At 47.8% G+C, this 13,020-nt stretch overlaps 1 protein-coding gene across 1 annotated transcript in view; it reads right to left on the bottom strand.

The window, feature by feature from the left end:
* LOC147662725 (uncharacterized) overlaps positions 1–13,020 on the bottom strand; it is a 44,563-nt gene that overhangs the window by 30,086 nt on the left and 1,457 nt on the right. The window lies entirely within an intron of this gene.

Below are 13,020 nucleotides of genomic sequence, written 5' to 3'. Positions count from 1 at the left end.
ACAGCCAACACAGCGCACTTGTTATTATTGCTACAGAATAGGCCACATGCAGAGAGATTGCCGCACTAGACTTCGAGACAAAGGCCAGCAACTTATGAGTCCAGCCCGACAAGGACTAAGCCCCTATGAATGTGGCCCGAGTCCAACAATAGCTCCTGTGAATGCACGTTCCCATGCAACAGCAACAATAGACACCTAAATACAAAATGATGCCCCAAAAAGAAAAATAACTGCAGCACCCAGGTACTAAACACAAAATAATTTACCCAATTCCTGCGTCCGAATTCAGTACCAGTTAAAGCAGGCAAGGCATCGTCTGAATGCAAGAACAGATTGGGGAGGGTGTCACAATAGAGCACTGACAGTTGATGTTCGCGATTACAAAAGGAGGTTTTCGAAATTATGGCTCGCGTTCAAGTTGAATGGTGCCACTGGCCTTAGAGCAACGTAGATATCGGAGCAGATAATAATAAACTAAAAGAATCCCCCTCAATTTCTTATGCACAGAAATAGTGAGAGAATAGGGGGATAAAATGATGGAATGGAATACACACTAGCATGTAGAGGCCCAATACATTATTGTAGGCCCTTAGGAGCAAAGGGCTAGAATATACGGCGTTTACTCCGCGTGCACGACATACAGAGAACATGAGCCTGTGTTTAATGTGATATTAAATATTCTGGTCAGCATAGCCTACAATTAAAAAGCACATGTTTTTAGATATTACAAGGTGACAAAAGAGTTAACAGGCTTTCTCTGCTGTTGGGAGTCGCACTCTTTGGCCGACCACACATTCTGGGCGTTGAGCCAGGCAGGAAATACACTTCATGTGGTTTGTAACGAGAGTTTTAGGCAGTTGGAACACCGATCGCAGGATCACACAAAATGAGAAATACACACATATATATATATATATAAGTATATATATTCCAACAGAACGGCGTTCCAACGAGCACTAGGAAAACAACACCAGGACTCAGGTATAGTGCACCAGAGCAAAAGGGTTTATTACGTCATAAATCTTGCGACGCGTTTCGCGCTTGAAAATATATGTGCATAAAAGAAGTAATATGTATGTATATGAATTGTTTTGTTTCTAGGTTCTTCAAAGCTGCAGGAAATAGCGTGTACTTATACTGTATCGTGAATGTGCTAAAATGCTTCTTAAGCAGTACATAAGCCAGGGACTAAAATATTGATTGTGCATTGACAAAGCCAAAAGGTTAACAAAATATTTGAGGCCTACTGGATTTGGCAAGGCTTGTTTATTTTTATGTTGCAAAGAAATGGTACGTACCTGATTCAAGTAGTTTCGTGAAATTTCGTTTTATTAAACTGGGGCAGGTTGTGAACAGGTGTCACTGTGACAGAGATTTTCAAGTATGTTTGACGTTGAGACAAACTATAGCCCAACATTTTTTAAATTCATTCTTTAAGATAATGGATTTTTCCTTAAAATATCTTATAGAAAAGGCAATATAATTCCCAGATTCTTTCCTTCATTTGCAGTTCCCTCCATACCCCAGCTAGCCAACATACAGCATACAGCAGTGAATAGTACTGCTATTGCCAGGCCGGTTGAAGTACAGTTGCAGACTTCAGATGGTTGAGTATATGTTTTACCTGCTTTAAAAGTTTAAATACCCTTGGAATTATGACAGTATCTTGTTTTTGGTGCTTAGTGCCTTTTTTTAAGTTAATGGATGTTCCAAGGTTTCACAAAATTTTTATGTATGCATCAACACAAGTGAAAACTCTTCTGAAATAATGAAAAATATTAAAAACAAAAAAAGTTTGTATACACTAACATGCACTGCGAGGTTTTCTTTTAAAGTCAGGTTTCCAGGAAGTGGGGCCACATCAGTTCTGGCCTTTGACATATCAATAATGGAACACAGATCTTGGCCCAAAGACTTTTGGAAATAATAGACTACTAACCAGCAGCTGTCCCCATTGCCAAGAGGAAAGAAATAACAGAACAGACTTCAGGGGCAACCCTGCAAACTAGAGAAGATTAACTTGTTTTCATTTGACTGTCCAAGAGGAAGAAGGCGGTGACAGTTTGGTCGTTTATGGATTCAGACGTAGCCACAACACCTGCCGCACAGAAGTGTCTTATCTAAAGTTATGTATTTTGTATTATAATATTTTGCAATACTGGCAGAAGTGGCATTAGGTAGATGGAATTGGTTTTGTCTCATTGTGTTAATAGGAAGACTTGTATTGCTCATATTTTTGAAGTTGCCAATAGCAACAAAGTCACCTCCAATATATCTGTTAGCACATGGAGTAAATGGCCCCTGCAAGCATGCAGAAAGGTTCAACAGTCCCTCTACCAGCACAGTTAGCACCCCAGAATAATTGTATTTGCAACATGTGTCCTCATCGCCCTCCCCTGATGGAAGTAATAATGCAATAATAAGAAATAGTGCCCAAGCAGCTAGACAGCATCCTGCTCACGACAGAAGACTAAGGCGCACTGTTACATGACTCATACACACCCCATGCAGGGAGAACAGATAGATTTTCTCACCTAGGCAGATACGACCACAGACTATAGAACACCTCCTGCAGGATACACAAACTAATGTCAGATTATTGAGGCCACTGTCTCTAAAGTGTTTATACATAGAACAGGAAGGGACCACCCCTCCACCTCAATGATGCATGAGGTCATCACTGACACATGCAGAATAGAAGTGAAGACAACAAGGCTATTTCAGATAACTGTTCATGATATGGCCCATAGTGTAGTTTTTTTTTTTGCAGCATCAATGGGTTTATGATAGCAGGTTCTATGTCAGACTAACATTGCTCCGTCCCCCACACCCTACATTGCCCATGACAGATTAGAACGGCGTTGTTGTTATTCGCACAAAGTTACGCCCATGGCAAAATTGAGTGCCCGAGGTTAGTTAAGGTATAAAGAAGCGCTATTAGGGTAGACTAGGATTATAAAATATGATAGACAGGTTGTCTACTTAGGGTTTAAAATAAAAAATGTCCAAAAGTATGAACTGATTTCAAACTGAAAGAACCTCTTCTCTGTTTTCTAGAATGGCATGTTACCTGTGGGACGGCACCCACATTGCAAACAGCACAATGAATATGGCACCTCGGTCGAATGGACTTTTTCTGGGTCTGTACAGAATGGCTCTATCTCCAACAGCCCTCACGAAGGAGCAGCCTGAGCTCACTAGAACATTGCACAAAGTCTCCATGATGGCTCCAGCAGCAAATATCTCCCACATCGATGCCCATCTCTGGCTCTGTTGTCAGGTTCCACGGACTATGGCAGTGTGCTGAGTTCTAAGAGTGGACAGCGTTCAAAGACCCACCAAAGGAGGTTTGCCGGTTGAACAGAGTCCAGCACTTTTTCCTACAGCATCATTGTGATGCTCCACACCAAGGCAGAAGGACTCTGGCTTCGAAATACCAAGAGGAGAGTATGCCTTTGGATAAGGAGTGAACTGTACATTACTAACAACGAAGAACATGGCTCAACTGACCAATGCCATCAACAACTTGAACAAGATAGAAAAGAAATGGATTGCCGGAGGAGGTGCCATAGTAGAGAGCCACTGATTTGTTGAACTTTGACTGGATACCTTTGTGGCAGTTCTAAAAAGTTTTTATTTTTTGCTGTTTCTTTTTGTGTTGCATCCCGCCGGTGAATGTCATTGTAGGAAAAGAAAGTTAGCACCAAGATAGTAGGGACAAACTACACTAGCATAGGGATTTACAGTTAACTGAGTATGAGGACAAAGATCGTGTTCATACAAATGGAGATGAGCGAGTTAGCAGCACCTAGCACCCACTATGGAATACAAACAGCTCCTCCACTTCTCCCAGGTAGAGACTGTCTGAGTAAGAGCCCAACAGCAGCCCAATATGAACGCCTGCTTAAAGTGCAAGATGCAGAGTATGAGAAAATACTCATTAGGCCACATGAAGACAAAGCCAACGAAATAGATAAACAAAAAGGTAGCTTTAAGTGTTATGTTAATGACATGCACTGGATACCGCCACTGGCTGAAGGGTCACAGAGATAGTCAGTTAAAAGAATGTTCATAGAATGAACAAGAGGAGGGAGATGATAGAGGGGCCTTTTTTATCGACCCTGGTAGCCTGAAGGCCCTACATGGCCCTGCTAGAGAAAATCTGAAAATATGCTTCAAACCCTCAATTTTTTGCTATGCATGATCAGCATATTAAATCCCACAAACTCCCTGAATCCTGGGGTTATAGACCCAAGGCAATGGCCAGAGAGACATGTCTTAGGCTAACAAAATGCACTAGGCCACAATAATGTTAAAAATGCATTCTCTGATGCACTGAAAAATAATGTGGTAAATTGGCCTAATGTGAAGTAGTGATTTTCCACAGAGTCAAGACCAACGCCCACACACACGTACACAAGACCCAGCTGGTGTAGAGGTAGATTGACACATTTCGGGGACTTTCCACTGAAGTCTTGTTTTGAAACTTAGCTTGCCGAAATAAGCCACAAACTTCTTGCAAAACTAGCACCTAGCGTACGTTTCCGGTCACACATACATTTTTAGAAATATGTACAGAACAAGATGTTCTCGCCCATATGTACAGAACAAGATGTTCTCGCCCTGTTCTGCGGTCAAGCATGGCCAACCGACCGTTAGGACACCCGACCGCCCCCCACTGTCCTAGGACAATGCGGCCAAACCACATGCATCAGAAAGTGCGTCAGAAAAGACGTCAGAACAGTGTTAGTTCTGCATTTTTCAGGTATATTAGATTCAGCCCGTCAAATCTGAAGCCAGAGCTCTGCTGATGCGACCTTTGCATGCAAGTTCTCCGGCCAGCCGGTTATCTGACTTGGGACGTCAAATCCTCTCTCTCAGGTGGTGGACTTCCTAAGCCAGATAATACTTTTGTCTTTTTAAATCTCTGTCCATGTTCTGTATTTTCCATTCACACCTAATACCTTGCATTTTTAGATTCCCTTAAGCTATTAGGCCCTGCTGGGATAGTCTTCATAGTTAAGGTGCTTCTAGGCACTAGACTTTATAAAGTGTTCTGCTTTCCCTAACTAATTTCTATTGTGCCTTTTAAAAGATCCCAGTCCTTTTGCACCTTGGATCTCTTTAGAATGTTAACACCTTAGCTGCTACGGAACGTCCAGCTCCAGTGCTGGACGTTCCATTGCGCAGGTGCAGTTCGAACGTTCAACGGCCGACGGCAGCACTACGGAGGTAGTGGTGCCGTCGGCCACTGAACGGGCGCAGCACTTAAGGGGTTAAACTTGCATGGGTAATTCTCTTCAGAAAAGTACATTTGTAGGCGCTATGTTTTCATAGAATGTATTCTGTGCCTTTTGAATCGCTTACTGATTTCAATTATACAGTTTTACAGCCCTAATTCCAGCCTGTTTTCTAGGCTCTTGCACATAATAAATGTGAACTTGCGTTTTTTAATCCTGACAGATTGAAGTCAGACTTTCAAACGTTTCATAGCTCAGGCTGATCAATTAATAAATGCATTTTCTGATGTACTTAAGACTTAACAAATAAAATGCCACTTCAAATGTGATCTTTGTCATCTCATATCATTGTTCCTTGTTCCTCAGTGAAGTGTTGCGTCGGTGACCTGTGACCACGGCTCATGACCACAGCGGGGTGGTTTGTGACTTGTGACCACACCTTAAAGAGGCTTCTTTTCTCCCCTTATCACCACCTGATCTGATCCTCTGTAATTTTGGAATAGAAAGTAAATTCAAGTGAGGCGTTCTCTGGTTCTGTATGTGTTAGGGCTGAGGCACAGGATCTGATTGTGGATTTGTTTTTTCAATATAGGTGTGGCGCGTGCCCACCTCTGAAGATGATGCACTAAACAAGCTGCGTCGCAGTGAATTATTTGCAGTCTATGAATGGTGATATTGGGTATTCTTACATATACACGGTTGGCATTGTGCGATCTAGATAGGACTGTGGCCACCGCTATTGACAAATACAAACTCTGGAGTGTTTAAGGATTACTCTAGGTATAGGTTTTATACTGGAATTGTGTGTTTCCAGTACAAATCCTATGCTTGACAGCACACACACCTCTGGCTTATGGTGTAAAGGTTATGTGTGGCACTAGGTAGACTGTGTTCTAGTGCTGAGGTAGTGAGCAGCAGCGTGCTGTATTTCATAAATCTGGCTCAGCGCGGCTCTCTCCCCCTCGCACATCACAGCGCTGCACCTAACTACTGAACTATGCTGCACTAAAAAATAGTAAATCTACTCCGTAGTGTGCATGCGTGGTCTGCCCAGCCTCAACCCTCACATTCTCTTGTGCACGCGTGGTGTGCCTGGATTTAACCCTTACATTCTCCTCTGCATGCTTGGTCTGCCCAGCCTCAACCCTCACATTCTCTTGTGCATGATTGGTCTCCAAGCCTCAACCCTCACATTCTCCTGTGCATGCTTGGTGTGCTCAGCCTCAACCCTCACATTCTCCTGTGCATGCTTGGTCTGCCCAGCCTCAACCCTCACATTCTCTTGTGCATGCGTGGTCTGCCCAGCCTCAACCCTCACATTCTCTTGTGCATGCTTGGTCTGCCAGCCTCAACACTCACATTCTCTTGTGCATGATTGGTCTCCCAGCCTCAACCCTCACATTCTCCTGTGTATGCGTGGTCTACCCAGCCTCACCTCAGAGTTGAGTTCTGTGTGATTATAAGATAAACCACGTCATCTGTAATTCTACGTGCTTGGTCATCAGCACTGATGATTGAATGTGTTTTACACAAAGCGCGTAGAATTACAGATGACGTGGTTTATCTTATAATCACAGTGAACTGTCGTCAGCACTTATTTGGTTGGAAATGGCAAGGTGTCGCACATGACGATGCGGAATTAATGCTTTTCGCAAAAGCACGTAAAAAAACAAGAATTTTTTTTAGGTTAACAGCAATGACCTAATGTTTAATTTACATACTGCATGATGATTTTAATACAATGTCTCATGATGTATCTCCCAACATTGACTAAACAAGTCTGTTTTTCCAGCTCCGAGGACGTTCAAACACCTTGAATCTGTTGTCACTGTCTATTACGTAGAGGAGTGTCACATGATGATGTATAAACACTGTGATTTGCATTGCACTCGTACTCATGAACCAGGTGGTTTCGTCCGAAATGCGCCGAGTGACTTAGCTTAAAATAAAAACACGCTGAAAAGGAATACTTGTGGCCCTGGCATCGTTTGTGGGAAACCGGCGAAACGATTGTTGTTGAGATTTGGGGTTCGTGACACCGCCAAGGCCCGCCACTGAAAGCGGCTCGGGTTTCTGCACGATCATTTAGCTGTAGGTTTACACATATACAGAAGTTGAGATGGACAAGGCAGGGGAAGAGAAATAAAGAGAAAGTTATTCGATTTTCACAAATGCGATGGCGAAAATCCTGAGATCGGTGCTTTGAATTTTGCTGCTGCAGCAGGAATGCCTATTGTGAAAGGGGATTTGTTTGAATTACAAATATTCAGGAACTAAAGCTACACTTTCAAGTGGTTTATGTATAAGTCTTTTTATTTCAATGTTATGCACTACTCCACTAAACTTAGAACACATAACCAATAACAGGATTTCCTGCAATAGGAGTAACAAGCTGACTGGACAGCCACATAAAACCTTTTTGCAAGAAAAAATATAGACTCAATGACCCTAAAAGCAGGTAATAAATTCAAATGTATTCCAAATAGGGAGCCCCAAATATGTGTTGCCTGGCCCCACAAATCATTAGTATATCAACGAACTAGAAGGTAACTTCATATGCTAGTTATGAATAAAACAACCACCTTACTTTAGGGAACAAAGTCCGGATATCAAAGGGTTCAATGTACAGAACTGTGGAGAAAGGTGCTTAATAAAGACATGTATTCTTAGAGGAGAAACTAATATTGTTCTGTAAAAATATGCTTTTGTTTCATCCTAGCATACCTCTTAATCCATTGCAGAGACAACCTCCCACTGAGTACAAACATCACAAAACAAGGTCTGAGCAGGTATTCGCGAAAATGAGTAACAACTCCAAACGGACCCATTCTGGACGAATGTATGATGTTACAACACATGCACTTACAATGCAGTGTTACATCGCAACATCCACTACAAAGCATTCTATTACATCGCATGACACTACATCACATTTAAAAAAACTACCTTTACAACGCATTCCATTACATCGCATACTACCTTTACAACGCAAACCATTACAACGCATACCATTACATTGCATTTAAGGTAAGTATTGGATAGTATGGGGATACAAATTACTATTCTAACTCCAGGGGGTGCAACAGTAGGATAAGTGTTGGATAGTGTAGTGGTAAAAATTACTATTCTAACTCCAGGGGGTGCAACAGTAGGGTAAGTCTTGGGTAGTGTAGGGGTAAAAATTACTATTGTAACTCCAATGGTATGCGTTGTAATGGTATGCGTTGTAATTCCTGCGTAGTAGTGAATTGCGATGTAGTATCATGTGTTGTAATGCCTGCGTTGTAGTGTCATGCGTTGTAAAGGATGTTGCGTTGTAATACCTGCGTTGTAAGAGTAGTGCGCTCTAATGGTTGCGTTGTAAAGGTTGTTTCCCATTCTGGATATAAAGGAGTTAAGACCACACACTGAGGCCACACAAATCTTTGATGTATTATAACAAGGTCAGAAAGTGCCCCCTTTGCACAGTACACCTCAAGTCCTGAATTTCAGCAAGGATACATAGCATTCTGGCACATGTAGCTTGGATCTAAACACTGTTAATATGGGTGCTTAAATATCATATTGCAATGTTCTTTAAAGAGCCATGGCTGGGGGGCGTGGCCAAGATGGCGGAGTGAGAAGTCGCACATCCCGGGTGCTCCTCCGTAACTACCCTGCCCGGACCGTAATAATAACACTTCTCCCCCTCACAAAGCTTTAGCAGGGGCAGGAGACGGTGGTGAGCCCCCTGACTACCGAGGGAGCCGAGGCGGCCGCTCCTTGAGCGACAGTGAAAGGAGCGCGACGAGGTCCATCACAGCAAAGAGTGCCGGAGCGGTGGCGGAGGCCGCGTGAGCTGGCGGTGCACAGAGAGAAGTCCCGGTGGCAGTGGCGTCTGGAGCAACCCGGGGGAGCGGCGCTGACTCCTGCATTGCCTGCTACCGGTCCCGGCGGCCCCGCTGCTGTCTTTGAGGGGCCGCAGCCAGAGGCGGGTGACAGGCGGCAGCCCGACGGTGGAGGCGCGCCCGGAAGTCAGCGGCACCATAATCGAGGCCAGGGACACGGCCTAGTACTGGGTGTGCCCGGGCCTGCCCGTGCTGCACTGCCCCGGCGGTCGGCCTTCAGAGCGTCATAAGGGGACCGAGATAGCAACAACGGAGCAGTGGGGCGACCCCCTCACGGCTGTCCGCTCCCCCCCCCAGTGGCCCAGAGAAAGGGAGAGCCCGGACGGAGAGGGCGGAGAGGCCCGAGACCGGGGGCCGAATCGAGGGGCCTAGAGCCAAGTGGAGGGAGAGCGCCGGACCTGCGCCAGGCACCCCAGGGGCCCTATAGCCCCCAGACCCAGAGCGGCAAGCGAGGTGAGGAGCAGCGGGAGGAGCCATAGATGGAGTAGCGCCACCCACACCGACCCCATAGGCATCGCCTGTGGTGGGCAGAGTAACAGAAGATCCCCATGCAGGCAGCTTACTCGCAGCCGCCTACACCCTTAATGACCGGCGGGCAGAGGTGAAATCGAGGCCGGAGACGCGGCCTGCATCTGGGGGCGCCCGGGCCTGCCTGCGCTGGCATGCTTCATGGCCAGGCCCCACGAGACACCTGAAAGGGGTCACAGAGGCAACAGGGAGAGGCGGAGTGTCCATCCTGCAGCCGCCGGCACAACCGGGGGCCGAGAGAGACCGCTAAAATCGAGGCCGAGGTCGCGGCCTAAGACCGGGACTGCCCGGGCCCACACGAGCTATCTGGCCCCACAAGTGGGCTCCGCCTGGTGTTGGAGCAAGGCCACGAGGGCACCCAGGGGGGGACTGGGAGTCCCCCACACAGCCGCCTGACCCCTTAGCGGCCAGAATGGGACGGCAAACCGAGCAGGAGGTGACAGGAACCCAGGGGCTGGCGGAGGTACCGGTGGCCCGGTAGAGACATGGTGCACGACCAGCCGGCCAACACAAGAGCACCCCGGGGGTCCTTGTGGCCCCCAATCGCGGATCGAGGAGAGGTGAGGTGGGGGAGGTCTTCGAGGGGGTGGCAACCCCGCACATGCACTCCAGGCCGACACCGGACAAGAGGTACTGCACCTGAGAGCCCGGTGCAGGGGCTGTATCCACAGCGAATTTGGCGTGAGGGGTGACAGGAGTTGGCAGGAGAAGAGGTCCGCGTCGGGGCCCCCCCCACACTTGTAGTAGTGAGCAAGCACGGCGAAAGACGCCAGGTGGAGTGCCCGCGTGGAGAAAGGGAGGTTGAGGTGCCATAAACCCCAACCGGGGACGCTCAATGGCGGGCCACAGGAAGAAAAGGGACCTCCCGGAAATGTTAAGCAAAGGACAGACAAAAGGAGACAAAGGTCAGTCGCGTCCAGCGGCACCCAAGCTCCAGCATGATTCCAATGAAGGAGAGGTGCCCATTACCAAATTCTTCCTAGAGTCTCTCTTCAACTCCCTTTGTGAGGTCTTCCAACCCTGAAACAGGAAGTCGCCAGGGAGGTACGGGAGATCAGGGGAGAGGTGGACGGACTCGGCGAACGAGTGTCCACCATCGAAGACGCGGATCGCGCAGGAGACGAGGAGGTGGAACAGCTGCAGCAGGACATAATACGCCTGTAGGAACAACAAGTAGACCTACAAGCCCACGCCGAGGATTTGGAAAACAGGTCCCGGCGGAACAACATCCGGGTCCGGGGGGTCCCGCCTAAAGAAGAAGGAACGGACATCACAGGCTATTTGCAAGCCCTATTCCGGGATGTTTTGGGGGAACCGGCGGACTTTGCGATCAGAAGTGACAGAGCTCAGAGAGTGGGGCTGGCGAGCTGTGCATCTGCCCCACCTCCGGATGTTCTAGCCTTCCTCCAGGACTATCCTCTCAAAGAGTGCACCCTCAAGGAAGCACGGCGGCAGCTACCACTGCGGTTTCGGGGACACTCAGTGGCCTTATTCCAAGACCTTTCAGCGATCACACTTCAAAAGCGTAAGACCTTCAAGGTTGCGACAGACTTTTTAAGAGGAAAAGAGATCCCATACGCCTGGGGGCATCCTTTCCGCCGGATTTTTAAATGGAACAGTGCCCTGCACCAGCTTCGCTCCCTCCAAGAGACATGCGCACTGCTGGGCATCACCCAGGCGGAGGAGGGTACATCACCGAAACCACCCCGACGACAGTCTAGGGATGGCTTGCAGCAAATTGTTAGATGGCGCTCACCGGTAGCGAGCTCAAAGCACACACCATCAAGAAAGAGATGGACAACGCCATCCACGAGGTGGCCAAGGACACCACTTCTTCAGATTGATTGAACTCCAGGGGGAGTACCCATTAGCATCAATCACTATGCGAGTCCAGGGGGCACGGGGGAAACCAGGGGGAGCGAGGTGGTGGAACGTCCACACAGGTAACTCACCACAGCCCTGCACTTCATGAGGGCAGGACTAGGACTATGTTCACTAGTTGGGGTACAACACGGAGCTGGGGGGAGCGGGAAGGGATGGGAGCGGGGGAGTTGGGGTTGAGTTCTGGGGGGGTCGTTGGGAGGGTTTGTTGGGGGTGGGGCCGCCCCTCTGTTCACCTTTCTTTTCTGTTTTATTTCCCACAGGCTACACAGAGCTCCGGAGTTAACCTTGAAAGACGATGACTCACTCCAGACTTAAAATTTTCTCCCTTAATGTGCGAGGGCTCAACAACCCCATTAAACGGCGAGCGGTCCTCTCCCTTCTGGAGCACTCTACAGCTGATCTCTGCCTCCTCCAGGAGACTCACTTACTACCCAAAGATCAGCACAGACTTAAATCTCGTGCCTTCCCCACGCAACTTTTCTCGTCCTCCTCCAAGAAGGTGGCAGGGGTAGCAATATTGGTATCCAAATCTTTTAATGCCAAGGTCCTCCAGCGAGAGGCGGAGATAAAGGGGCGACTATTGGTATACCACTTCGTAATAGCAGGTCAGACAATAGTGGTGGGTTCTGTATACGCACCCAACGAAGGGCAGGAAGCCTTTCTCCAGAAAGCATTAACAGCAGCCACAGCCAACACTGAACGACATTTACTGTTGGGGGGGCGACCTTAACTTAATATTCCATAACGCGGCAGATCGCTCCTGCCAAAGGTCAGGTCAAGTGGGATCCTTTTCTAAGTCCGGACACGCACACCTCCGGGATTTGGGCCTTATTGACCTGTGGAGACACCTACACCTACGCAGTACCGCATACACCTACCACTCAGGGGCCCATAAGTCCTACGCCTGGCTAGATTACTTTCTCTGCGCCTCCCCGCTAGTGTCGCGAGCACAGGAAGTAGACATCTTGCCAGCCTCCCTCCCTGACCATTCCCCGGTGGTGGCCACATTCCTCTTCCCAGCCGCACCGACCCCACAACGACACTGGCGCCTCAGAGAATCCCTCCTTCATACCCCATCGACAGTGGATCGGATCAAATCCGCAATCACACACTTTTTGACCCACAATGACAACACTGACACTACACGGGCAACGCAGTGGGCTGCCCTTAAAGCTGTCTTACGAAGCGAATTTAGATCTATCGCTGCGGCCAACAACAAAGAGCGAGCACAGAACCGGGCCAAAATAGCGCAGGGGGTAGCCGAGTTGGAGCAAATGCACCAACGCACGGGGCAGCTCGGGCTTGGCGCCGACTGTGCACTGAGCGGAAGATGTTAGCCGCTTTGGACCAAGACAAAACGGAGTATGCGGCCCTCCGTCTCCGACAAGCCTATTACACAGGGGGGGACAGATGTGGAAGACTGCTAGCGAACAAGCTGCATGAGCAGTGCCAGAGACAGGGGGTACAGACCATACGGACTG

The sequence above is a fragment of the Lissotriton vulgaris genome, unplaced genomic scaffold, assembly GCF_964263255.1.
Source record: "Lissotriton vulgaris unplaced genomic scaffold, aLisVul1.2 SCAFFOLD_211, whole genome shotgun sequence".
NCBI lineage: Eukaryota > Metazoa > Chordata > Amphibia > Caudata > Salamandridae > Lissotriton > Lissotriton vulgaris.
Note: the sequence above shows the minus strand (reverse complement) of the source record. Positions and strands in the feature narration are given on the sequence as shown.